Here is a 25,529-nt window from a genome sequence, read left to right on the forward strand (position 1 = left end):
ACATTTAGAGCTATACATTTTCCTCTCATTACTGTCTTTGCTGCATCCTATAAGTTTTGGTGTATTGTTTTTTTAATTTGTCTGAAGATATTTCCTAATTCCCCTTGTTATTTCATATTTGACCCATGGGTTGTTTAAGAGTGTGTTATTTAATTTACACAATTTTGTGAGTTTTCCAGTTCTTCTGATATTGATTTTAAATTTCATTTCATTGTGGTTAGAGAAGGTGCATTGCATGATTTCAGTATTTTTAAATTTATTGAGACTTGTCTTGTGACCTAATACATAGTCTATCCTAGAGAATTACCCATGTCCATTGGAGAAGAATATGTAGTCTGCTGCTGTTGTGTGAGGTGTTCTTTATATGTTAGTTAAGTGTAGTTAGTTTATAGTATCGTTCAAGTCTTCTAGTCCTTTACTGATCTTTTGTTTATATGTTCTATCAGTTATTAAAAGTGGTGAATTTAAGTCTTCTGCTAATAATAATGTAACTATCTGTTCCTTAAATCAATCAGTATTTGCTTCTATATTTTGCAACTCTGCTGTTAGATGCACATATGTATTTATAACTGTTATGTCTTCTTATTGAATTGACACCTTCATCAATATGTAGTGATCTTCTTTGTCATTTGAAGCAGTTGGTTTGACTTCAGATCTCTTTTATCTGATATTTGTATAGCTATTCCAGCTGTCTTTTTTTCTATTCTTTCACTTTCAACCTATATGTGTCTTTGAATTTTGGATGAGTCTTTTGTAAACAGTATATAGTTAGGTCATGCTTTTTTCCCCAGTCTGCCTATCTCTGCCTTTTGACTTGAGAGTTTATTCCATTTACATGTGATGTAACTACTGATAAGTGGGATTTTCTTCTGCCGTTTTGCTATTTGGTGTTTGTAAATCCTATACCTTTTTTGTCCTTCAGTTCTTCCGTTAATGCCTACTTGCATTTTTATTTGATTTTTTTGCAGTGTAAAAGTTTAAATATCTTCTCATTTCCCTGCATATGTATTCTCTGATATTTTATTTGTAGTTACCATAGTGCTAAATTTAACATCCTTTATAACAATCATGTTTAACTTGATATCTACCTAACTTCAATAGTTTACATGAGTTACTGTTACTTTGGCCCCTTTGTCCTGTACCTTTTGTTGTACATGTTAGAGTTATAGTTTTATACATTATGTCTCAAACCATAGATTTATCATTATTTTTTATGCATTCAAAATTTAGAACTTATATAATGTAATGAGTCAAGTTGCATACAAAAAAATTAATACAATAATAGTGGCATTTATAGTTACCCATATGATTACCTTTATCAGAGGTCTTTATTTCTTTATACCACTTTGATCCATTGTGTAGTATCCTTTCCTTTCAGTCTGAAGAGCTCCCTTTAGCATTGCTTTTCAGATGGGTCTAGTGGTGATGAACTCCTTTAGCTTTTGATTATCTGAGTGTCTTTATTGCTCCTTTTTTTATTTAACATTTTTCATTGTGAAATAAAACATACATACAGAAAAATGATAAATTTCAAAGTATAGTTTAATAAGTAGTTACTAGAGCACATTTCAAAGTGTAGTTTAACAAATAGTTACAGAGCAAACATCTGCCAAGGTTACAACATTGCTGATACTCTAGAAGCCTTCTTTGTATCTGTTTCTAATCTTCTCCTTTTCCAGGGGTATTTGGTCAGATCTGTTTTTTTTAAAAAAAATTTTTAAAGGTTTTTTTTAATTGTATAATACATATACAAAGCAAAGAAAAAAAGCAATAAATTTGAAAGCATGCTTCCTACAGGTAGCTACATGTTAGATCCCAGTTTGTTATGTGCTACCATTCATTCCATCATCTCAGATTTTTCCTTCAGGCTGCTCCAAAACATTGGCAGTTAGAAGGAATATTGATATAGTGATTCAGCAGCCATACTCATTTGTTACATCCCATTTTCTCTGTTATACTTCCAACTTTTCCTTTAATCCTCCCCCAATCTTGAGGTTCCTTGCACGATGCCCATTCTGACTTTTTTATGTTGAGAAGGGAAGGTCCATATTAAAGGATAGGGGGATGTAATTAATTGATAATCCAGGAGAGTCTGGTCCCTCTGAGTTTCAGGATTTATCTGACCTCGGAACCCTCTGGGAATGGTATGTTCCAGGAAGGCAACCTTGGTTGCCTTATATAGTCTCAGTTCAAGCCCTAGGTGTTCTTTTTTTTTTTTTGGTGTATAAGCATATAATTTTTTTTATCACTTTTTTTTTATTAATTAAAAAAAGAATTAACAAAACAATTAGAAATCATTCCAATCTACATGTACAATCAGTAATTCTTAATAACATCACATAGTTGCATATTCATCATTTCTTAGTACATTTGCATCGATTTAGAAAAAGAAATAAAAAGACAACAGAATAAGAATTAAAACAATAATAGAAAGAAAAAAAAACAAAAAAAACAAAAACAAAAAACCTATACCTCACATGCAGCTTCATTCAGTGTTTTAACATAATTGCATTACAATTGGGTAGTATTGTGCTGTCCATTTCTGAGTTTTTATATCCAGTCCCGTTGTACAGTCTGTATCCCTTCAGCTCCAATTATCCCTTCTCTCTTTTTTTTTTTTTTTTTAATTAACGGAAAAAAAGAAATTAACCCAACATTTACAGATCATACCATTCTACATATGCAATCATTAATTCTTAACATCATCACATAGATGCATGATCATCATTTCTTAGTACATTTGCATTGGTTTAGAAGAACTAGCAACATAACCGAAAAAGATATAGAATGTTAATATAGAGAGAAAAATAAAAGTAATAATAGTAAAATCAAAACAAAACAAAACAAAACAAAAACCTATAGCTCAGATGCAGCTTCATTCAGTGTTTTAACATGATTACTTTACAATTAGGTATTATTGTGCTGTCCATTTTTGAGTTTTTGTATCTAGTCCTGTTGCACAGTCTGTATCCCTTCAGCTTCAATTACCCATTGTCTTACCCTGTTTCTAACTCCTGCTGAACTCTGTTACCAATGACATATTTCAAGTTTATTCTCGAATGTCCGTTCACATCAGTGGGACCATACAGTATTTGTCCTTTAGTTTTTGGCTGGATTCACTCAGCATAATATTCTCTAGGTCCATCCATGTTATTACATGGTTCATAAGTTTATCTTGTCTTAAAGCTGCATAATATTCCATCGTATGTATATACCACAGTTTGTTTAGCCACTCTTCTGTTGATGGAGATTTTGGCTGTTTCCATCTCTTTGCAATTGTAAATAATGCTGCTATAAACATTGGTGTGCAAATGTCCGTTTGTGTCTTTGCCCTTAAGTCCTTTGAGTAGATACCTAGCAATGGTATTGCTGGGTCGTATGGCAATTCTATATTCAGCTTTTTGAGGAACCGCCAAACTGCCTTCCACAGTGGTTGCACCCTTTGACATTCCCACCAACAGTGGATAAGTGTGCCTCTTTCTCCGCATCCTCTCCAGCACTTGTCATTTTCTGTTTTGTTGATAATGGCCATTCTGGTGGGTGTGAGATGATATCTCATTGTGGTTTTGATTTGCATTTCTGTAATGGCCAGGGACATTGAGCATCTCTTCATGTGCCTCTTGGCCATCCGTATTTCCTCTTCTGAGAGGTGTCTGTTCAAGTCTTTTTCCCATTTTGTAATTGGGTTGGCTGTCTTTTTGTTGTTGAGATGAACAATCTCTTTATAAATTCTGGATACTAGACCTTTATCTGATATATCATTTCCAAATATTGTCTCCCATTGTGAAGGCTGTCTTTCTACTTTCTTGATGAAGTTCTTTGATGCACAAAAGTGTTTAATTTTGAGGAGTTCCCATTTATTTATTTCCTTCTTCAGTGCTCTTGCTTTAGGTTTAAGGTCCATAAAACCGCCTCCAGTTGTAAGATCCATAAGATATCTCCCAACATTTTCCTCTAACTGTTTTATGGTCTTAGACCTAATGTTTAGATCTTTGATCCATTTTGAGTTAACTTTTGTATAGGGTGTGAGATATGGGTCTTCTTTCATTCTTTTGCATATGGATATCCAGTTCTCTAGGCACCATTTATTGAAGAGACTGCTCTGTCCCAGGTGAGTTGGCTTGACTGCCCTAGGTGTTCTTAAGAGTCAACAGGAGTGATGTTTATTGAGGCTTGGAAAACCATGGAAATTAGCCCTAACTGAAACTTACCTAAGAGTAACCTCCAGAATAGTCCCTTGTCTCCATTTGATCTCTCTGGGCCATTGATGCCTAATTTTATTATACTTCTTTTCCCCCTTTTGGTCAGGAAGGAGTTGTCGATCCCATGGTGTCAGGGCTGGACTCATCCCGGGGAGTTATGCCCCGCATTGTCAGGGAGATTTTCACCCCTGACTGTCATGTCCCACATAGGGGGAAGGGCCATGATTTTCCTTGCAGAGTTGGGCTTAGAGGAAGAGAGGCACATCTGAACAACAAAGAGTCTTCTGGGAAGCCTCTCTTAGGCCTCATTATGGGCAGTCTTAGCTTCTCCCCTATAGAAAAAAATTTCATAAGAGCAAGCCTCAAACTCAGGACTTGGCCTATTTTCTTTGGAGTCCCCAATGGTTGAGGAGGTACCCAGGTTTTCCCAGATAGGAGAGTTTAATAGTTTCATATATATATTTATATAATTTTTCCCCCTTTAGGTCCTCAAGGGACTCTACCAATACTTTTTGGTTATCAGCCCACCATAGTCTGAGATGTATCCTATTATTATATTAATCTATGCAGAATTATAAGGCTTTGTTTCCATTCCGTACTCCAGGACTTTGGGTGGTTTAAGTGAGTTATCCAGTGAGGTCGATTTAGATTATGTGTTACAGAAAATTTAGGTTTTAGACATAATAAACCTCTCTGCCTTTGAACTCATACCGTAGCTAAAAGTCTCGAGTACATATACTATCATCTTTTACTCTACATTCTGATTTACCTTAGACCCAGCTAGATTGGTTTTGTTTTTAGCTCTAATTGAGGCATGTTCTCTTTTTTTTTTTTTTAACTTTTTAATCGTATAGTATACATATATACAAAGGAAAGAAATAAAAAAGCAATAGTTTTCAAAGCACTCTTCAACAAGGTGTTACTGGACAGATCCCAGAGTTTGTCATGGCCTACCATACGATTCCCTCAGATTTTTCCTGCTAGCTGCTCCAGAATATAGGAGGCTAGAGGGCATGAATATTTTTTTTATCATCACAATCGACTTTTTTTTTCTGTTTTGTGAAAAAAAACCATATATACAAGAAAAGCAATAACTTTCAAAGCATGGCATCATGATTAGTTGTAGAACATATTTTGATGAAGTTTGGTAAGGGTCACAATTCCACAATTTTAGCGTTTTACTTCTAGCTGTTCTAAAATCCTGGAGACCAAAAGAGATTATCAATTAAATGATTCAGCAGTCATATTCATTTGTTAAATCCTATCTTCAACTGTATAACGCCACCATCGCCTTTGATCTTTCTGTCCCTCTCTTTAAGAGTGTTTGGGTGAAGACCATTCCAGCTTTTTCATTTTGGAAGGGTCTGTCAATAATATGGGGTAGGGAGATGGAACTAGCTGATGTTCTGGAGAGGCTGGGCCCTCTAGGTTTTAGGACTTATCCGGTACAGGGACCCATCTGGAGGTTGAAGGTTTCTGGGAAGCTACTCTAGTAGCTAAGATTCTAAGATTCCTTGTGGAATCTTATATATTGCCCTAGTTGTTCTTTAGGATTGGCTGGAATGGTCCTGGTTGCAGGTTGTCAAATTATGATAGGTAGCAACATCTAACTGAAGCTTGCGTAAGAGCAACCACCAGAGTAGCCTTTCAACTTTATTTGAACTCTCTCTGCCACTGATATTTTGTTAATTACCTTTCTTTTCGCCCTTTTGGTCAGTAGGAATTGTTGATCCTATAGTGCCAGAGGCGTACTTATCCCTGGAAGTTTTCTCCCACGCTGCCAGGGAGACTTTTACCCCTGGATGTGATGTCCCATGTAGGGGGAAGGGCAGTGATTTCACGTTGGGCTTAGAGTGAGGTCACATCTGAGCAACCCAAGAGGTCCTTCAGAAGTAATGCTTAGGCATACCTATAGGTATGCTAAGCTTCTCTGTTACCTACAGAAGCTTCACAAGAGTAAGCCTTGAGATCAAGGGATTGGCTTATTGATTTGGGTGTCCCTAAAGTTTGACACAGTATTAGGGGATTCTCTGATGGTAAAGTTTAATAGTTCCATATTTTTTCTCCCATCCCTCAAGGGACTTTCCCAATACTTTTTGATTATCTGCTTAATATATCTAGGATGTATCCAGGTATTACATTAAGTTATACAGAATTAAAGGACCTCTTTCATATTCTGGGCTCCCTGTGTTTCAGTTGTTCAAATGAGCTATACAGATCGGTTGAGTTAAATTATATGCTATAGAAAATTTAGGTTCCAGACCAAATAAACCTTTCATCCTTTGTTCTCAAAGAGTATGTGTGGTTCTAAAATATAGACAATGTCTTCCTTACCCCTGTGTTCTGAATTGTTTTAACCCTGACCTGATTGGCTTTGTTCTTATCTCTAAATATCAATATATATATAAACAGCCTCTCGAAACTCAGAAACAGTAGTTACCACTCTGAACTAAATAAATGTGTCGACTATAAAAGTTTATAATCTAGCCCATTGTTTTCTTATAAGCATTTTCCAAAGGAGACCATACCATAATTGTTCTTTCATTTCTGTCTTATCTTGCCTCACCACATGTTTTACGTGTTCACATCGTTGCATGCCTCACGACTTCGTTCTTTTTTATATCAGCATAACATTCGATCATATCTATACACCATTATTCACCAATCTAATTCTCAGTCAGTGCATCCTTCAGCCACCTGCATTCATTAGGTATCACGTATAGTGTCCAAAGTCCACAGTCCATCAACACTCTCAATTTTAGATAATTTCATTGTTCCCAAGAGAAAGATAATTAATAAACACACCCTCACCACATAGGAAATCTAAACATTTGTCCCTCCCTTCATTATTTATCTCTGCTGTTGCTGTGGAGGTGCTGATGTTTTCCTTTCAGACATATCCCACAGCATGCAAAGCAGTTTCCCCCCATACTCTGGACTTAAACGCTCTTTGTACATGAATCATACCTTTGAGGTAGTTCTTGCATGAGTTAATTTATATTTCTAGTGTTTATCAGTTAGAGAACTGCCTTCACTTCTATATCTTTCCTTACATTGGAGTTCAACCTCATTAACTAACCATTCACTCATTTTTAGCTTCTTTTTCTTTCTAAGTCCCTTATAATCTGAGTTATAAGCCCCTGATTTTACCTTTACCATGGTCATAAAAGTGGAATTGTACAGTATCTAACCTTTTGTATATGGCTTATTTCTCTCAGCATTATGTCCTCAAGGCTCATCCATCTGGTCATGTGCAGCAGGATGTCATTTTGTCTTACAGCTGCATAATATTCCATCATATGTATATACCACATTTTGTTAATCCATTTTTCTGCGGATGGGCATTTGGTTTGTTTCCATCTTTTGGCGATTGTTAATTATGCTGCTATGAACATCGGTGTGCAAATATCTGTATGTGTCATTGCTTTCAGCTCTTCTGGGTATATATCAAGTAGTACTATTGCTGGGTCATAGGGCAACTCTGTATTTAGTTTCCTAAGGAATCGCCGAACTGCCTTACATAGTGGCTGCACCATTATTTCCTCACCAGCAATGCATAAGTGTCCCAATTTCTCCACATCCTCTCCAACACTTATATCTTCCTGTCTGTTTAATAGCAGCCATTCTCATAAGTGTGAGATGGTATCTCATTGCAGTCTTGATCTGCATTTCCCTTATAGCCAATGAAAATAAACATCTCTTAATGTGCTTTTGAACCACCTATATTTTCTCTTCAGAAAAATGCCTATTGGGCGGGCCGCGGTGGCTCAGCGGGCAGGAGTGCTTGCCTGCCGTGCCGGAGGACCTCGGTTCGATTCCCGGCCCCAGCCCATGTAAAAAACAAACAAACAAACAAAATATAATAAAACAAGAAAATGTTTAAAGATGTTTCCCTTTCTTCCTTCCATCCTTCCTTCCTTCTCTGTCTTTCCTTCCCTTCCTCCCTCTCTCTTTAAAAAAAAAAAAAAAAAAAAAAAAAAAAATGCCTATTGATATCTTTAGCCCATTTTATAATTGAGTTGTTTGTTCTTTGGTTGTCAAGCTGTATAATTTCTTTATGTGTACAGGACATAAAACCATTGTCCGATATGTGATTTCCAAATATTTTCTCCCATTGAGTTGTCTGCTTCTTCACCTTTTTTGACAAAGTCTTTTGAGGTTTAGAAGCATTTGATTTTGAGAAGTTTCCATTTATCTATTTTTTCTTTTGTTGCTTGTGCTTTGGCTGTAAAGTTTAGGAAGCTACCTCCTAATACTAAGTGTTGAAAATTTTCCCTACATTTTCATTTTGAAGCTTTGTGGTGCTAGTTCTTATATTTAGGTGTTTGATCCACTTTGAGTAAATTTTTGTATAGAGTGTAAGATAGGGGTCCTCTTTCATTCTTTTGGCTATTGCTATCCAGTTATTTTGTATCCATTTATTGAAAGGACTATTTTGTCCCGGTTCAGAGGATTTGGGGACCTTGTCAAAAATCAATTGACCATAGATTTAGTTGTCTATTTCTGCACTCTCGATTCGATTCCGTTGGTCAGTGTTTCTTTGTTTGTGCCAGTTTTGACCACTGTGGCTTTATAATAGGTTTTAAAGTTAGGGAGTGTTAATCCTCCCACTTCGTTCTTCTTTTTTAAGATGATTTTAGCAATTCGGGTTCTCTTTTCCTTCCAGATGAATTTGGTAACTAGCTTTTCCAAATCTTCAAAGTAGATTGTTGGAATTTTGATTGCTACTGTGTTGAATTTGTAGATCATTTTGGGTAGCATTGACAACTGTATTTAGCCTTCCTATCCATGAGCATGGAATGTCTTTCCACCTATTTAGATCTTCTTTGATGTCTTTTAGCAATGTTATGTAGTTTTCTGTGTACAAGTCTTTTACGTCCCTAGTTAAATTCATTCCTAAGTAATTGATTTAAAAGAATTGATTTTGAATGGTGTTTTTTCCTTAGCTGACTCCTCAGTTAGGTCATTACTTGCATATAGAAATGTTACTGATTTTTGCACATTAATTTTATATCCCTCCACCTTGCTGAATTTGTTGATAATCTCAAGTAATTTTGCTGTAGATTTCTCAGGATTTTCCAAATATAGTATCATGTCATCTGCAAATAAAGTTTTACTTCTTCCTTTTCAATTTGGGTGCCTTTATTTCTTTATACTCCCTGATTACTCTAGCTAGCAGTTCTAGCAAATGTTGACTAGTAGTGTTGACAGTGGACATCCTTGTCTTTTTCCTGATCTTAGTGGAGAAAGCTTTCAGTTTCTCTCCATTGAGTAAAATGCTGGCTATTGGTTTTTCATATATTCCCTTTATCATATTGAGATAATCATCTTTTTTAAAAAATATTTTTATTATGAATGATGAACCGAGATACCAACATTCTTTTTTTTTTAATTTTATTTTTTTTTATTAATTAAAAAAAAATTAACTAACACAACATTAGAAATCAATCCATTCTACATATGCAATCAGTAATTCTTAATATCATCACATAGGTGTATGGTCATCATTTCTCAGTACATATGCATCGATTTAGAGAAAGAAATAACACGACAACAGAAAAAGAAATAAAGTGATAACACAGAGAGAAAACACAAATAAAAATAAAAAGTACAAAAATATATAAGAGAAAAAAAAAACCAAAAAAAAACTATAGCTCAGATGCAGCTTCATTCAATGTTCCAACATAATTACATTACAATTAGGCAGTATTGTGCTGACCATTTTTTTTTTTTTTTTTTTAGAAATCATACCATTCTACATATGCAATCATTAATTCTTAACATCATCACATAGATGCATGATCATCATTTCTTAGTACATTTGCATCGGTTTAGAAGAACTAGCAATATAACAGAAAAAGATATAGAATGTTAATATAGAGAAAAAAAATAAAAGTAATAATAATAAGAACAAAACAAACAAAACAAAACAAAACAAAAACCTATAGCTCGGATGCAGCTTCATTCAGTATTTTAACATGATTACTTTACAATTAGGTATTATTGTGCTGTCCATTTTTGAGTTTTTGTATCTAGTCCTATTGCACAGTCTGTATTCCATCAGCTCCAATTACCCATTATCTTACCCTGTTTCTAACTCCTGCTGAACTCTGTTACCAATGACATATTCCAAGTTTATTCTCGAGTGTTGATTCACATCATTGGGACCATACAGTATTTGTCTTTGAGTTTTTGGCTAGACACAGTCAGCATAATGTTCTCTAGGTCCATCCATGTTATTACATGCTTCATAAGTTTATCCTGCCTTAAAGCTGCATAATATTCCATCGTATGTATATACCACAGTTTGTTTAGCCACTCGTCTGTTGATGGACATTTTGCCTGTTTCCATCTCTTTGCAATTGTAAATAACGCTGCTATAAACATTGGTGTGCAAATGTCTGTTTGAGTTTTTGCTATAAACATTGGTGTGCAAATGTCTGTTTGAGTTTTTGCCCTTAATTCCTTTGAGTAGATTCCCAGCAATGGTATTGCTGGGTCGTATGGCAGTTCTATATTCAGCTTTTTGAGGAACCGCCAAACTGCATTCCACAGTGGTTGCACCATTTGACACTCCCACCAACAGTGGATAAGTGTGCCTCTTTCACCGCATCCTCTCCAGCACTTGTCATTTTCTGTTTTGTTGATAATGGCCATTCTGGTGGGTGTGAGATGATATCTCATTGTGGTTTTGATTTGCATTTCTGTAATGGCCAGGGACATTGAGCATCTCTTCATGTGTCTTTTGGCCATTTGTATTTCCTCCTCTGAGAGGTGTCTATTCAAGTCTTTTTCCCATTTTGTAATTGGGTTGGCTATCTTTTTGTTGTTGAGTTGAACAATCTCATTATAAATTCTGGATACTAGACCTTTATCTGATATGTCGTTTCCAAATATTGATTCCCATTGTGTAGGCTGTCTTTCTACTTTCTTGATGAAGTTCTTTGATGCACAAAAGTGTTTAATTTTGAGGAGTTCCCATTTATTTATTTCCTTCTTCAGTGCTCTTGCTTTAGGTGTAAGGTCCATAAAACCGCTTCCAATTGTAAGATTCATAAGATATCTCCCTACATTTTCCTCTAACTGTTCTATGGTCTTAGACCTAATGTTTAGATCTTTGATCCATTTTGAGTTAACTTTTGTGTAGGGTGTGAGATATGGGTCTTCTTTCATTCTTTTGCATATGGATATCCAGTTCTCTAGGCACCATTTATTGAAGAGACTGTTCTGTCTCAGGTGAGTTGGCTTGACTGCCTTATCAAAGATCAAATGTCCATAGATGAGAGGGTCTATATCTGAGCACTCTATTCGATTCCATTGGTCGATATATCTATCTTTATGCCAATACCATGCTGTTTTGACCACTGTGGCTTCATAATATGCCTTAAAGTCAGGCAGTGCAAGACCTCCAGCTTCGTTTTTTTTCCTCAAGATGTTTTTAGCAATTCGGGGCACCCTGCCCTTCCAGATACATTTGCTTATTGGTTTTTCTATTTCTGAAAAATAAGTTGTTGGGATTTTGATTGGTATTGCATTGAATCTGTAAATCAATTTAGGTAGGATTGACATCTTAACTATATTTAGTCTTCCAATCCATGAACACGGTATGCCCTTCCATCTGTTTAGGTCTTCTGTGATTTCTTTTAGCAGTTTTTTGTAGTTTTCTTTATATAGGTTTTTTGTCTCTTTAGTTAAATTTATTCCTAGGTATTTTATTCTTTTAGTTGCAATTGTAAATGGGATTCGTTTCTTGATTTCCCCCTCAGCTTGTTCATTGTTAGTGTATAGAAATGCTACAGATTTTTGAATGTTGATCTTGTAACCTGCTACTTTGCTGTACTCATTTATTAGCTCTAGAAGTTTTGTTGTGGATTTTTCCGGGTTTTCGACATATAGTATCATATCGTCTGCAAACAGTGATAGTTTTACTTCTTCCTTTCCAATTTTGATGACTTGTATTTCTTTTTCTTGTCTAATTGCTCTGGCTAGAACCTCCAACACAATGTTGAATAATAGTGGTGATAGTGGACATCCTTGTCTTGTTCCTGATCTTAGAGGGAAAGTTTTCAATTTTTCCCCATTGAGGATGATATTAGCTGTGGGTTTTTCATATATTCCCTCTATCATTTTAAGGAAGTTCCCTTGTATTCCTATCCTTTGAAGTGTTTTCAACAGGAAAGGATGTTGAATCTTGTCAAATGCCTTCTCTGCATCAATTGAGATGATCATGTGATTTTTCTGCTTTGATTTGTTGATATGGTGTATTACATTAATTGATTTTCTTATGTTGAACCATCCTTGCATACCTGGGATGAATCCTACTTGGTCATGATGAATAATTCTTTTAATGTGTTGTTGGATACGATTTGCTAGAATTTTATTGAGGATTTTTGCATCTATATTCATTAGAGAGATTGGTCTGTAGTTTTCTTTTCTTGTAATATCTTTGCCTGGTTTTGGTATGAGGGTAATGTTGGCTTCATAGAATGAATTAGGTAGTTTTCCCTCCACTTCGATTTTTTTGAAGAGTTTGAGGAGAGTTGGTACTAATTCTTTCTGGAATGTTTGATAGAATTCACATGTGAAGCCATCTGGTCCTGGACTTTTCTTTTTAGGAAGCTTTTGAATGACTGCTTCAATTTCTTTACTTGTGATTGGTTTGTTGAGGTCATCTATGTCTCTTGAGTCAAAGTTGGTTGTTCATGTCTTTCCAGGAACCCGTCCATTTCCTCTAAATTGTTGTATTTATTAGCGTAAAGTTGTTCATAGTATCCTGTTATTACCTCCTTTATTTCTGTGAGGTCAGTAGTTATGTCTCCTCTTCCATTTCTGATCTTATTTATTTGGATCCTCTCTCTTCTTCTTTTTGTCAATCTTGCTAAGGGCCCATCAATCTTATTGATTTTCTCATAGAACCAACTTCTGGCCTTATTGATTTTCTCTGTTGTTTTCATGTTTTCAATTTCATTTATTTGTGCTCTAATCTTTGTTATTTCTTTCCTTTTGCTTGGTTTGGGGTTAGCTTGCTGTTCTTTCTCCAGTTCTTCCAAATGGATAGTTAATTCCTGAATTTTTGCCTTTTCTTCTTTTCTCATATAGGCATTTAGAGCAATAAATTTCCCTCTTAGCACTGCCTTTGCTGCGTCCCATAAGTTTTGATATGTTGTGTTTTCATTTTCATTCGCCTCGAGGTATTTGCTAATTTCTCTAGCAATTTCTTCTTTGACCCACTCGTTGTTTAGGAGTGTGTTGTTGAGCCTCCACGTATTTGTGAATTTTCTGGCACTCTGCCTATTATTGATTTCCAACATCATTCCTTTATGGTCCGAGAAAGTGTTGTGTAAGATTTCAATCTTTTTAAATTTGTTAAGACTTGCTTTGTGAGCCAGCATATGGTCTATCTTTGAGAATGATCCATGAGCACTTGAGAAAAAGGTGTATCCTACTGTTGTGGGATGTAATGTCCTATAAATGTCTATTAAGTCTAGTTCATTTATAGTAATATTCAGATACTCTATTTCTTTGTTGATCCTCTGTCTAGATGTTCTGTCCATTGATGAGAGTGGTGAGTTTAAGTCTCCAACTATTATGGTATATGAGTCTATTTCCCTTTTCAGTGTTTGCAGTATATTCCTCACGTATTTTGGGGCATTCTGGTTCGGTGCGTAAATATTTATGATTGTTATGTCTTCTTGTTTAATTGTTCCTTTTATTAGTATATAGTGTCCTTCTTTGTCTCTTTTAACTGTTTTACATTTGAAGGCTAATTTGTTGGATATTAGTATAGGCACTCCTGCTCTTTTCTGGTTGTTATTTGCATGAAATATCTTTTCCCAACCTTTCACTTTCAACCTATGTTTATCTTTGGGTCTAAGATGTGTTTCCTGTAGACAGCATATAGAAGGATCCTGTTTTTTAATCCATTCTGCCAATCTATGTCTTTTGATTGGGGAATTCAGTCCATTGACATTTAGTGTTATTACTGTTTGGATAATATTTTCCTCTACCATTTTGCCTTTTGTATTATATATATCATATCTGACTTTCCTTCTTTCTACACTCTTCTCCATACCTCTCTCTTCTGTCTTTTTGTATCTGACTCTAGTGCTCCCTTTAGTATTTCTTGCAGAGCTGGTCTGTTGGTCACAAATTCTCTCAGTGACTTTTTGTCTGAGAATGTTTTAATTTCTCCCTCATTTTTGAAGGATAATTTTGCTGGATATAGGAGTCTTGGTTGGCAGTTTTTCTCTTTTAGTATTTTAAATATATCATCCCACTGTCTTCTAGCTTCCATGGTTTCTGCTGAGAAATCTACACATAGTCTTATTGGGTTTCCCTTGTATGTGATGGATTGTTTTTCTCTTGCTGCTTTCAAGATCCTCTCTTTCTCTTTGACCTCTGACATTCTAACTAGTAAGTGTCTTGGAGAACGCCTATTTGGGTCTAATCTCTTTGGGGTGCACTGCACTTCTTGGATCTGTAATTTTAGGTCTTTCATAAGAGTTGGGAAATTTTCAGTGATAATTTCTTCCATTAGTTTTTCTCCTCCTTTTCCCTTCTCTTCTCCTTCTGGGACACCCACAACACGTATATTTGTGCGGTTCATATTGTCCTTGAGTTCCCTGATACCCTGTTCAGATTTTTCCATTCTTTTCCCTATAGTTTCTGTTTCTTTTTGGAATTCAGATGTTCCATCTTCCATATCACTAATTCTATCTTCTGCCTCTTTAAATCTATCATTGTAGCTATCCATTATTTTTTCTATGTTTGCTACTTTATCCTTCACTTCCATAAGTTCTGCAATTTGTTTTTTCAGGTTTTCTATTTCTTCTTTATGTTCAGCCCATGTCCTCTTCATGTCCTCCCTCAATTTATCGATTTCATTTTTGAAGAGGTTTTCCATTTCTGTTCGTATATTCAGCATTAGTTGTCTCAGCTCTTGTATCTCATTTGAGCTATTGGTTTGTTCCTTTGACCTGGCCATATTCTCAATCTTTTGAGCGTGGACAGTTATCTTCTGCTGCTGGCGTCTGGGCATTTATTCAGATTTCTCTGGGTGTCGGACCCAGCAAGGTTGTAAGATTTTTCTGTGAAATCTCTGGGATCTGTTTTTCTTATCTTGCCCAGTACGTGGCACACGTGGCACACGTTTGTCTCAAGTGTTTGGAATGGGTCTCCCCCACTCACCGATCTCCGCGGCCTGGGGATTTCGGATCCAATTCTCTCCGTTGGTTCAGGGGCCGCGCGTGGTTGGGGCGTCAGCTGCCGCGGCTTGAGGGGACCCTGTGGCTGGTTGCAGGCCGCAGCGGGCCTGGGGGATTCCCCACCGGACCAGGAAGCCTCCCGTTGGGGGGGTGGCTACCGCGGCTTGGATAGCCCTCCGATCCGAGACTCGTATCCGCGGACTCGAAGCAGAGACTTGAAGCCGCCCGCAAAATAGGGGCGCCAGCCGTCTCGGCTTTGGAAACTTGCCTCTCCGAGACTCTCAGCCGGCCCGGGAAGGAGGGAGGAAGTAGCTCGGACCGCCGCAGCTGCCGCTGATCGGGAAATCGTGTGCCGCTCGGGGTCTCACCTCAGCCGAGTCTCGCAGTCAGACTAGCCAGCCCAGACTTTGGATAGCCCTCTGATCCGAGATTCGTAGCCGCGGACTCAAAGCCGAGACTCGAAGCCGCCCGCAAAAGAAGGGCGCCGCCTGCCTCGGCTTGGGAAACTTGCTTCTCCGATACTCTCAGCCGGCCCGGGAAGGAGGGAGGGATTAGCTCGGACCGCCGCAACTGTGGCTGCTCGGGAAATCGTGCGCCGCTCGGGGGTCTCGCCGCAGCCAAGTCTCGCAGTCAGACTTGTCAGCCCAGACTTTGGATAACCCTCTCATCCGAGACTCGTAGCCGCGGACTCGAAGCCGAGACTTGAAGCCGCCCGCAAAAGTGTGGCGCCGGCCGCCTTGGCTGGGAAGCTTGTCTCTCCGAGTCTCTCAGCCAGCCCGGGAAGGAGGGAGGGATTAGCTCGGATCGCCGCAGCTGCGGCTGCTCGGGAAATCGCGCGCCGCTCGGGGATCTCATTCACCGCAGCCGAGTTTCGCAGTCAGACTAGCCAGCCCAGACTGGGTTACGCTGTGTGTCCATTCCCTGCTGTAGCCCCGGGAGCTGTTCTGTACTGTTTCTGTTCACCTATTAGTTGATTTGGAGTCGGAGGAACTAAGACGCATGTACCTTACTAAGCCGCCATCTTGGATCCTGATACCAACATTCTTGACATGTGAACATTCTTGGCATGATTACAATCAGTGGCTCACAATACCATCACATAGTTGTGTATTCATTGCCATGATTTTTTTTGAACATTTGCATTGCTGCAGAAAAGAAAGAAAAAAGAAAAAACTCATGCATGCCATACCCCTACCATTCCCTTTCATTAGCCATTAGTATTTCAGTCTACTCAATTAATTTTGCCCCTTGTTCCCCCTATTATTTGCTAATTTTTTTACCCATATTTTTTACTCATCTGTCCATACCGAAGATAAAAGGAGCATCAGACACAAGGTTTCCACAATCACATAGTCACATTGCAAAAGCTGTATCATTATTCAGTCATCTTCAAGAAACATGGCTATTGGAACACAGCTCTACAGTTTCAGACATGTCCCTCTAGCTACTCTAATACACCATGAACTAAAAAGGGGATATCTGTATAATGTGTAAGAATTACTTCTAGGATAACCTCTCAACTCTGTTTGAAATCTCTCAGCCACTGACATTTTATTTAGTCTCATTTCTCTCTTCCCTGTTTAGGTCGAGAAAGTTTTCTCAATCCCTTGATGCTGGGTCCCAGCTCATTCTAGGATTTCTGTCCCACATTGCCAGGGAGGTTTATACCCCTGGAAGTCATGTCACACATAGAGAGGGGGAGGGCAGTGAGTTTGCTTGCCATGTTGGCTGAGAGAGAGAAAGAGGCTACATCTAAGCAACAAAAGAGGTTATCCTGGGGTGACTCTCAGGCCTATTTTTAAGTAGGCTTAGCCTATCCTTTGTGGAGTTAAGTTTAATAGGAACAAACCCCATAGTTGAGGGCTTGGCCTATTGATTTGTTTGTCCCCACTGCTTGTGAGTATATCAGGAATTCTCCAGATGGGGAAGGTGAATTTCCCCCTTTTCTCTCCATTCCCTCAGTTTTACCAATATCTGTTTCACATACTTTGGAGCTCCTTGATTAGGAACATAAACATTCATGATTGCTATTTCGTCTTGGTGAATTGTCCCTTTAATTAATATATAGTGTCCTTCTTTGTCTCTTATTACTGAAAAGGTATTTCTTCAATTCACCATCCCATATTTTGGATTTTATTTGTCAGATCTATATATTCTTTTCCCTCTTTTTATACTTTAAATTACCCTTACTGGTACTCTTCACTTCTGTGCCCACCTTCAGACCTCCCTCTCCTATTTTTTTTTTTCAACTGGCAGATCTCCCTTTAGTGTTTATTTTAGGGCCGGTCTTTTGTTGACAGATTCTTTTAGGATTTGTTTGTCTTTGAAAATTTTTATCTCTCCCTCAGTTTTGAATGAAAATTTCGCTGGGTACAGAATTCCTGGCTCGAAGTCTTTCTTTCAGTACCTTAAATACGTCATACCAATGCCTTCTCACCTCCATGGTGCCAGTTGAGTCGTCTGAATTCAGTATTATGTGATTTCACTTGTATGTGATAGATTGCTTTTCTCTTGCCACTTTCAGGACTTTCTGCTTCTCTTCAACATTTGACAAGTTTATTAGTATGTGCCTTGGGGAAGGCATATTTGAATTTATTCTGTTTGTAGTTCATTGAGCTTCTTTAACTTGTATATTTATGTCCATTATAAGGGTTGGGAAGTTTTCCCCCATTATATCCTCAGCTACACTTCCTAGCCCTTTACTCCTCTCTTCTCCTTCTGCAACACCAATGATTCTTTTATTTGTGTGCTTTGTTTTGTCCATCATTTTCTTGTGATCCAATTCAAAGTTTTCCATCTTTTTTGCCATTTGCTGTTTTGAGTGTTCAGAATCAGTTATCCTGGTCCTCTAGTTCACTCATTCTTTTTTTTCTGCTTCTTCAAATCTGCTGTTGTATGTCTCTAGTATGTCTTTTAGTTGGTCAACAGAATCTTTAATCTCTATTTTTCTATTTATTCTTTCAGAATCCTCTTTATGCTCTTCTATTGTCTTCTTGATCTCCTTTGTGTTATTAGCCATCCAACCTATTTTAATTAATAGAGTTATATGATTAGTTGTTCCAATGATGGTGTTTTAATTTGGTCATTAGGCTGGGCTATATCTGTCTGCATTGTGATATGCTTAGTGATCTTCTCTTGTTTTCATTACATGTAAATATCTTGATTGATTTACTTTGGAAGTTGATTTCCTTCAGTAGTCTAAAGCCCTGTTTTTGCAGAATGATGTGTAGCAGGATGCAGGGCGTGGGGTGGGGCACAACAGTGTGGTGATGTGTTGCAGTGAAGGTATAGGCACTGATTGGGGATGCTATGCTGGTGCCTGTGAACATGGGTGCCTAGCGTCCAGGGAGGATGTAGCTATGCATGTGCACAGGTCTGGGAACCATGGCCCTGGTGTGCGCTGGTCTAGGGTGTGGGGCTCTTTGTGCACTTGCGCAGTGGTATGGCAGCAGGTTGGCGTTATGCCTGTATGGACTAGGGGTGGAGGTGACCCTGTTGCGCAGGTCAGAGCTTTCCCAGAGCACGGCATGATTGTGAGCCGTGTAGATGCGCACATCTAAGAGTGCTGTAAACTGTTATACCTGTGGGGATTGCTGAGGGGGATGTGGGACGGGGTTCTTTGCAACTGTATGGGCTGGGGCGGATGTAGGCTGAGTGTAGAGGTAAGCGCCTGCAGCCTTTATGCATTGGTGACAGCCTGCAGGTAGCAGGGATGGGGAGGTTGTATTTGGGAGGGGAGCAGGAGAGATGGATTGGGCTGCACTTGGGGTAGGGGTGTGGGGTGGGTATGTGCATGAGTGGTTGGTGGGGAAGGGGCGCTTGAAGCATGGGGAGTGGGGGCAGGTGATGGGGTTCAGTTGCATGTGGTGGGGGGTGAGTCGCAGTCGCAGGGCTGCACTGGTGAGGGTAGTGCATTCAAGGAATGTGACTTGGCTTGCTTCCTAGTCCCTGTCTCTCCATTTGTGCACTTCTGTGGGCTCTGGGCTTCAGCGTTAGGCTTCGGTTCTCTGTTTCTCATTTACTCAGCTTGTGCAACCAGGGCAGCCCTATGTGGTGCAGAAGACTCCCAAATCTGTTGCACTCTGGAATCGCCATCTCAGTCACCTTCCCATCCCTTCTATAACTTTTCCTTGGAGCAGAGCTGAACTCGATCTATCTTATTCTGACATCTTTTGGAACCTCGAGCGCCTCTTCTTCACTTCTGAAGGATAGTTTGGTTGGGTACAGAATTCTTGGCTCAAGGTCTTTGTTTCAGTGTCTTAAATAAGTCATACCAGTGCCTTATTACCTCTCTAGTGCCTGTTGAGCCATCTGAACTCAGTCTTATGTGGTTTCCCTTGTGTGTAGTAGATTACTTTTCTCTTGCTGCTTTCAGGATTTTCTGCTTCTCTTTAACATTTGACAGACTGATTAGTATGTGTATTGGAGTAGGCCTATTTGGGTTTATTCTATTTGGGGTTCATTGGGCCTTTTTCTAAGGGTTGGGAAGTTTGCCCCATTATTTATTCAATGAATCTTCCTAACTCTTTACTCTTCCCTTCTCCTTCTGGGACATTGGTGATCCTTATATTTGTGTGCTTTGTGTTTTCCATAATTTCCCTGAACTCCAAATAAAAAATTTCCCTTTTTTTTTGCCATTTCTTCTTTTGTGCATTCAAAATCAGTTGTCCTGTCCTCCAGTTCATTTATTCTTTCTTCTGCCTCTTCAAATCTGCTGTTGTGTGTCTCTAATATACTTTTTATTTGGTCTACACTCTTTCATCTCTATGATATCTGATATTTTTCTATTTATCCTTTCAAATTCTTCTTTATGCCCTTCTAGTATCGTTTTTTTTCTCTTTGGTGAAGATGTGTTTATCTTTTTTTATTATTAATTAAAAAAAATTAACTAACACAACATTTAGAAGTCATTCCATTCTACATATACTATCAGTAATTCTTAATATCATCACAAAGATGCATATTCATCATTTCTTAGTACATTTGCAACGATTCAGAAAAAGAAATAGAAAGACAACAGAAAAAGAAATAAAACGATAATAGAGAGAAAAAATAAAAATTAAAAAATTAAAAATATATAAAAAAAATATGAAATAAAATAATAAAAAAACAAAAAACTATACCTCAGATGCAGCTTCATTCAGTGTTTTAACATAATTACATTACAATTAGGTAGTATTGTGCTGTCCATTTCTGAGTTTTTGTATCCAGTCCTGTTGCACAGTCTGTATCCCTTCAGATCCAATTACCCATTATCTTACCCTATTTCTATCTCCTGATGGTCTCTGTTACCAATAACATACTCCAAGATTATTCTCTAATGTCGGTTCACATCAGTGGGACCATACAGTATTTGTCCTTTAGTTTTTGGCTAGTCTCACTCAGCATAATGTTCTCTAGGTCCATCCATGTTATTACATGCTTCATAAGTTTATTCTGTCTTAAAGCTGCATAATATTCCATCGCATGTATATACCACAGTTTGTTTAGCCACTCATCTGTTGATGGACATTTTGGCTGTTTCCATCTCTTTGCAATTGTAAATAATGCTGCTATAAACATTGGTCTGCAAATGTCCGTTTCTGTCTTTGCCCTTAAGTCCCCTTATGGTATACCCAATGGTATTGCTGGGTCGTATGGCAATTCTATATTCAGCTTTTTGAGGAACCACCAAACTGCCTTCCACAGTGGTTGCACCATTTGACATTCCCACCAACAGTGAATAAGTGTGCCTCTTTCTCCACATCCTCTCCAGCACTTGTCATTTTCTGTTTTGTTGATAATGGCCATTCTAGTGGGTGTGAGATGATATCTCATTGTGGTTTTGATTTGCATTTCTCTAATGGCCAGGGACATTGAGCATCTCTTCATGTGCCTCTTGGCCATCCGTATTTCCTCTTCTGGTAGGTGTCTGTTCAAGTCTTTTTCCCATTTTGTAATTGGGTTGGCTGTCTTTTTGTTGTTGAGTTGAACAATCTCTTTATAAATTCTGGATACTAGACCTTTATCTGATATGTTCTTTTCCAAATATTGTCTCCCATTGTGTAGGCTGTCTCTCTATTTTCTTGATGAAGTTCTTTGATGCACAAAAGTGTTTGATTGTGAGGAGCTCCCATGTATTTATTTCTTTCTTCAGTGCTCTTGCTTTAGGTTTAAGGTCCATAAAACCGCCTCCAATTGTAGGATTCATAAGATATCTCCCTAATCTTCCTCTAACTGTTTTGTGGTCTTAGACCTAATGTTTAGATCTTTGATCCATTTTGAGTTAACTTTTGTATGGGGTGTGAGATACGGGTCCTCTTTCATTCTTTTGCATATGGATATCCAGTTCTCTAGGCACCATTTATTGAAGAGACTGTTCTGTCCCAGGTGAGTTGGCTTGACTGGGACAAGTTATCAAAGATCAAATGTCCATAGATGAGAGGGTCTATATCTGAGCACTCTATTCGATTCCATTGGTTGATATATCTATCTTTATGCCAATACCATGCTGTTTTGACCACTGTGGCTTCATAATATGCCTTAAAGTCAGGCAGCGTGAGACCTCCAGGTTCGTTTTTTTTCCTCAAGATACTTTTAGCAATTCGGGGCACCCTGCCCTTCCAGATAAATTTGCTTATTGGTTTTTCTATTTCTGAAAAATAAGGTGTTGGGATTTTGATTGATATTGCATTGAATCTGTAAATCAATTTAGGTAGAATTGACATCTTAACTATATTTAGCCTTCCAATCCATGAACATGGTATGCCCTTCCATCTATTTAGGTCTTCTGTGATTTCTTTTAACAGTTTTTTGTAGTTTTCTTTGTATAGGTCTTTTGATTCTTTAGTTAAATTTATTCCTAGGTATTTTATTCTTTTAGTTGCAATTGTAAATGGAATTCGTATCTTGATTTCCCCCTCAGCTTGTTCGTTGCTAGTGTATAGAAACACTACAGATTTTTGAATGTTGATCTTGTAACCTGCTACTTTGCTGTACTCGTTTATTAGCTCTAGTAGTTTTGCTGTGGATTTTTCAGGGTTTTCGAGGTATACTATCATATCATCTGCAAACAATGATAGTTTTACTTCTTCCTTTCCAATTTTTTTTTTATTAATTAAAAAAAGAATTAACAAAACAATTAGAAATCATTTCAATCTACATGTACAATCAGTAATTCTTAATAACATCACATAGTTGCATATTCATCATTTCTTAGTACATTTGCATCGATTTAGAAAAAGAAATAAAAAGACAACAGAATAAGAATTAAAACAATAATAGAAAGAAAAAAAAACAACAAAAACAAAAACAAAAAACCTATACCTCACATGCAGCTTCATTCAGTGTTTTAACATAATTGCATTACAATTGGGTAGTATTGTGCTGTCCATTTCTGAGTTTTTATATCCAGTCCCGTTGTACAGTCTGTATCCCTTCATCTCCAATTATTCCTTTCCAATTTTGATGCCTTCTATTTCTTTTTCTTGTCTAATTGCTCTGGCTAGAACCTCCAACACAATGTTGAATAATAGTGGTGATAGTGGACATCCTTGTCTTGTTCCTGATCTTAGAGGGAAATTTTTCAATTTTTCCCCATTGAGGATGATATTAGCTGTGGGTTTTTCATATATTCCCTCTATCATTTTAAGGAAGTTCCCTTGTATTCCTATCCTTTGAAGTGTTTTCAACAGGAAAGGATGTTGAATCTTGTCAAATGCCTTCTCTGCATCAATTGAGATGATCATGTGATTTTTCTGCTTTGATTTGTTGATATGGTGTATTACATTAATTGATTTTCTTATGTTGAACCGTCCTTGCATACCTGGGATGAATCCTACTTGGTCATGATGTATAATTCTTTTAATGTGTTGTTGGATACGATTTGCTAGAATTTTATTGAGGATTTTTGCATCTATATTCATTAGAGAGATTGGCCTGTAGTTTTCTTTTTTTGTAATATCTTTGCCTGGTTTTGGTATGAGGGTGATGTTGGCTTCATAGAATGAATTAGGTAGCTTTCCCTCCACTTCAATTTTTTTGAAGAGTTTGAGCAGGGTTGGTACTAATTCTTTCTGGAATGTTTGTAGAATTCACATGTGAAGCTGTCTGATTCTGGACTTTTGTTTTTGGGAAGCTTTTGAATGACTGATTCAATTTCTTTACTTGTGATTGGTTTGTTGAGGTCGTCTATTTCTTCTTGAGTCAAAGTTGGTTGTTCATGCCTTTCTAGGAACTTGTCCATTTCATCTACATTGTTGTATTTATTAACATAAAGTTGTTCATAGTATCCTGTTATTACCTCCTTTATTTCTGTGAGGTCAGTGGTTATGTCTCCTCTTCCATTTCTGATCTTATTTATTTGTGTCCTTTCTCTTCTTCTTTTTGTCAGTCTTGCTAACGGCCCATCAATCTTGTTGATTTTCTCATAGAACCAACTTCTGGTCTTATTGATTTTCTCTATTGTTTTCAAGTTCTCAATTTCATTTATTTCTGCTTTAATCTTTGTTATTTCTTTCCTTTTGCTTGCTTTGGGGTTAGTTTGCTGTTCTTTCTCCAGTTCTTCCAAGTGGACAGTTAATTCCCGAATTTTTGCTCTTTCTTCTTTTTTGATATAGGCATTTAGGGCAATAAATTTCCCTCTTAGCACTGCCTTTATTGCGTCCCATAGGTTTTGATATGTTGTGTTTTCATTTTCATTTGCCTTGAGATATTTACTAATTTCTCTTGTGATTTCTTCCTTGACTCACTGGTTGTTTAAGAGTGTGTTGTTGAGCCTCCACGTATTTGTGAATTTTCTCGTGCTCTGCCTGTTATTGATTTCCAACTTCATTCCTTTATGATCCGAGAAAGTGTTGTGTATGATTTCAATCTTTTTAAATTTGTTGAGACTTGCTTTGTGACCCAGCATATGGTCTATTTTTGAGAATGATCCATGAGCACTTGAGAAAAAGGTGTATCCTACTGTTGTGGGGTGTAATGTCCTTTTAATGTCTGTTAAGTCTAGCTCATTTATTGTAATATTCAAATTCTCTGTTTCTTTATTGATCCTCTGTCTAGATGTTCTGTCCATTGATGAGAGTGGGGAATTGAAGTCTCCAACTATTATGGTAGATGTGTCTATTTCCCTTTTCTGTATTTGTAGTGTATTCCTCACGTATTTTGGGGCATTCTGATTCGATGCGTAAATATTTATGATTGTTATGTGTTCTCGTTGAATTGTTCCTTTTATTAGTATATAGTGTCCTTCTTTGTCTCTTTTAACTGTTTTACATTTGAAGTCTAACTCCTGCTAATAAGTCTAATTTGCAGGAGTATAGCTACTTCTGCTCTTTTCTGGTTGTTATTTACATGAAATATTTTTTCCCAACCTTTCACTTGCAACCTGTGTTTATCTTTGGGTCTAAGATGTGTTTCCTGTAGACAGCATATAGAAGGATCCTGTTTTTTAATCCATTCTGCCAGTCTATGTCTTTTGATTGGGGAATTCAGTCCATTAACATTTAGTGTTATTACTGTTTGGGTAATACTTTCCTCTACCATTTTGCCTTTTGTATTATATATATCATATCTAATTTTCCTTCTTTCTACACTCTTCTCCACACCTCTCTCCTCTGTCTTTTCATATCTGACTCTAGTCCTCCCTTTAGTATTTCTTGCAGAGCTGGTCTCTTGGTCACAAATTCTCTCAGTGACTTTTTGTCTGAAAATGTTTTAATTTCTCCCTCATTTTTGCAGGACAATTTTGCTGGATATAGAATTCTTGGTTGGCAGTTTTTCTCTTTTAGTAATTTAAATATATCATCCCACTGTCTTCTTGCCTCCATGGTTTCTGCTGAGAAATCTACACATAGTCTTATTGGGTTTCCCTTGTATGTGATGGATTGTTTTTCTCTTGCTGCTTTCAAGATTATCTCTTTCTCTTTGACCTCTGACATTCTAACTAGTAAGTGTCTTGGAGAACGCCTATTTGGATCTATTCTCTTTGGGGTGCGCTGCACTTCTTGGACCTGTAATTTTAGGTCTTTCATAAGAGTTGGGAAATTTTCAGTGATAATTTCTTCCATTAGTTTTTCTCCTCCTTTTCCCTTCTTTCTCCTTCTGGGACACCCACAACACGTATATTTGTGCGCTTTCATATTAT

The 25,529-nt window shown here is 37.5% G+C and overlaps 1 protein-coding gene and 1 long non-coding RNA gene across 3 annotated transcripts in view; one reads left to right on the forward strand and one right to left on the reverse strand.

Annotated features, from left to right (window-relative positions):
• Positions 1–25,529, forward strand: part of SUMF1 (sulfatase modifying factor 1) — a 177,200-nt gene that overhangs the window by 4,967 nt on the left and 146,704 nt on the right. The gene's annotated exons all lie outside the window — the stretch shown is intronic.
• Positions 1,525–6,017, reverse strand: LOC143647065 (uncharacterized). The gene is made up of 2 exons (XR_013157814.1): positions 5,896–6,017; positions 1,525–1,695 (listed from the first exon to the last, which is right to left on the reverse strand). It is a non-coding gene; the product is annotated as an uncharacterized LOC143647065 (long non-coding RNA).

Source organism: Tamandua tetradactyla, chromosome 9, assembly GCF_023851605.1.
Source record: "Tamandua tetradactyla isolate mTamTet1 chromosome 9, mTamTet1.pri, whole genome shotgun sequence".
Classification (NCBI taxonomy): domain Eukaryota; kingdom Metazoa; phylum Chordata; class Mammalia; order Pilosa; family Myrmecophagidae; genus Tamandua; species Tamandua tetradactyla.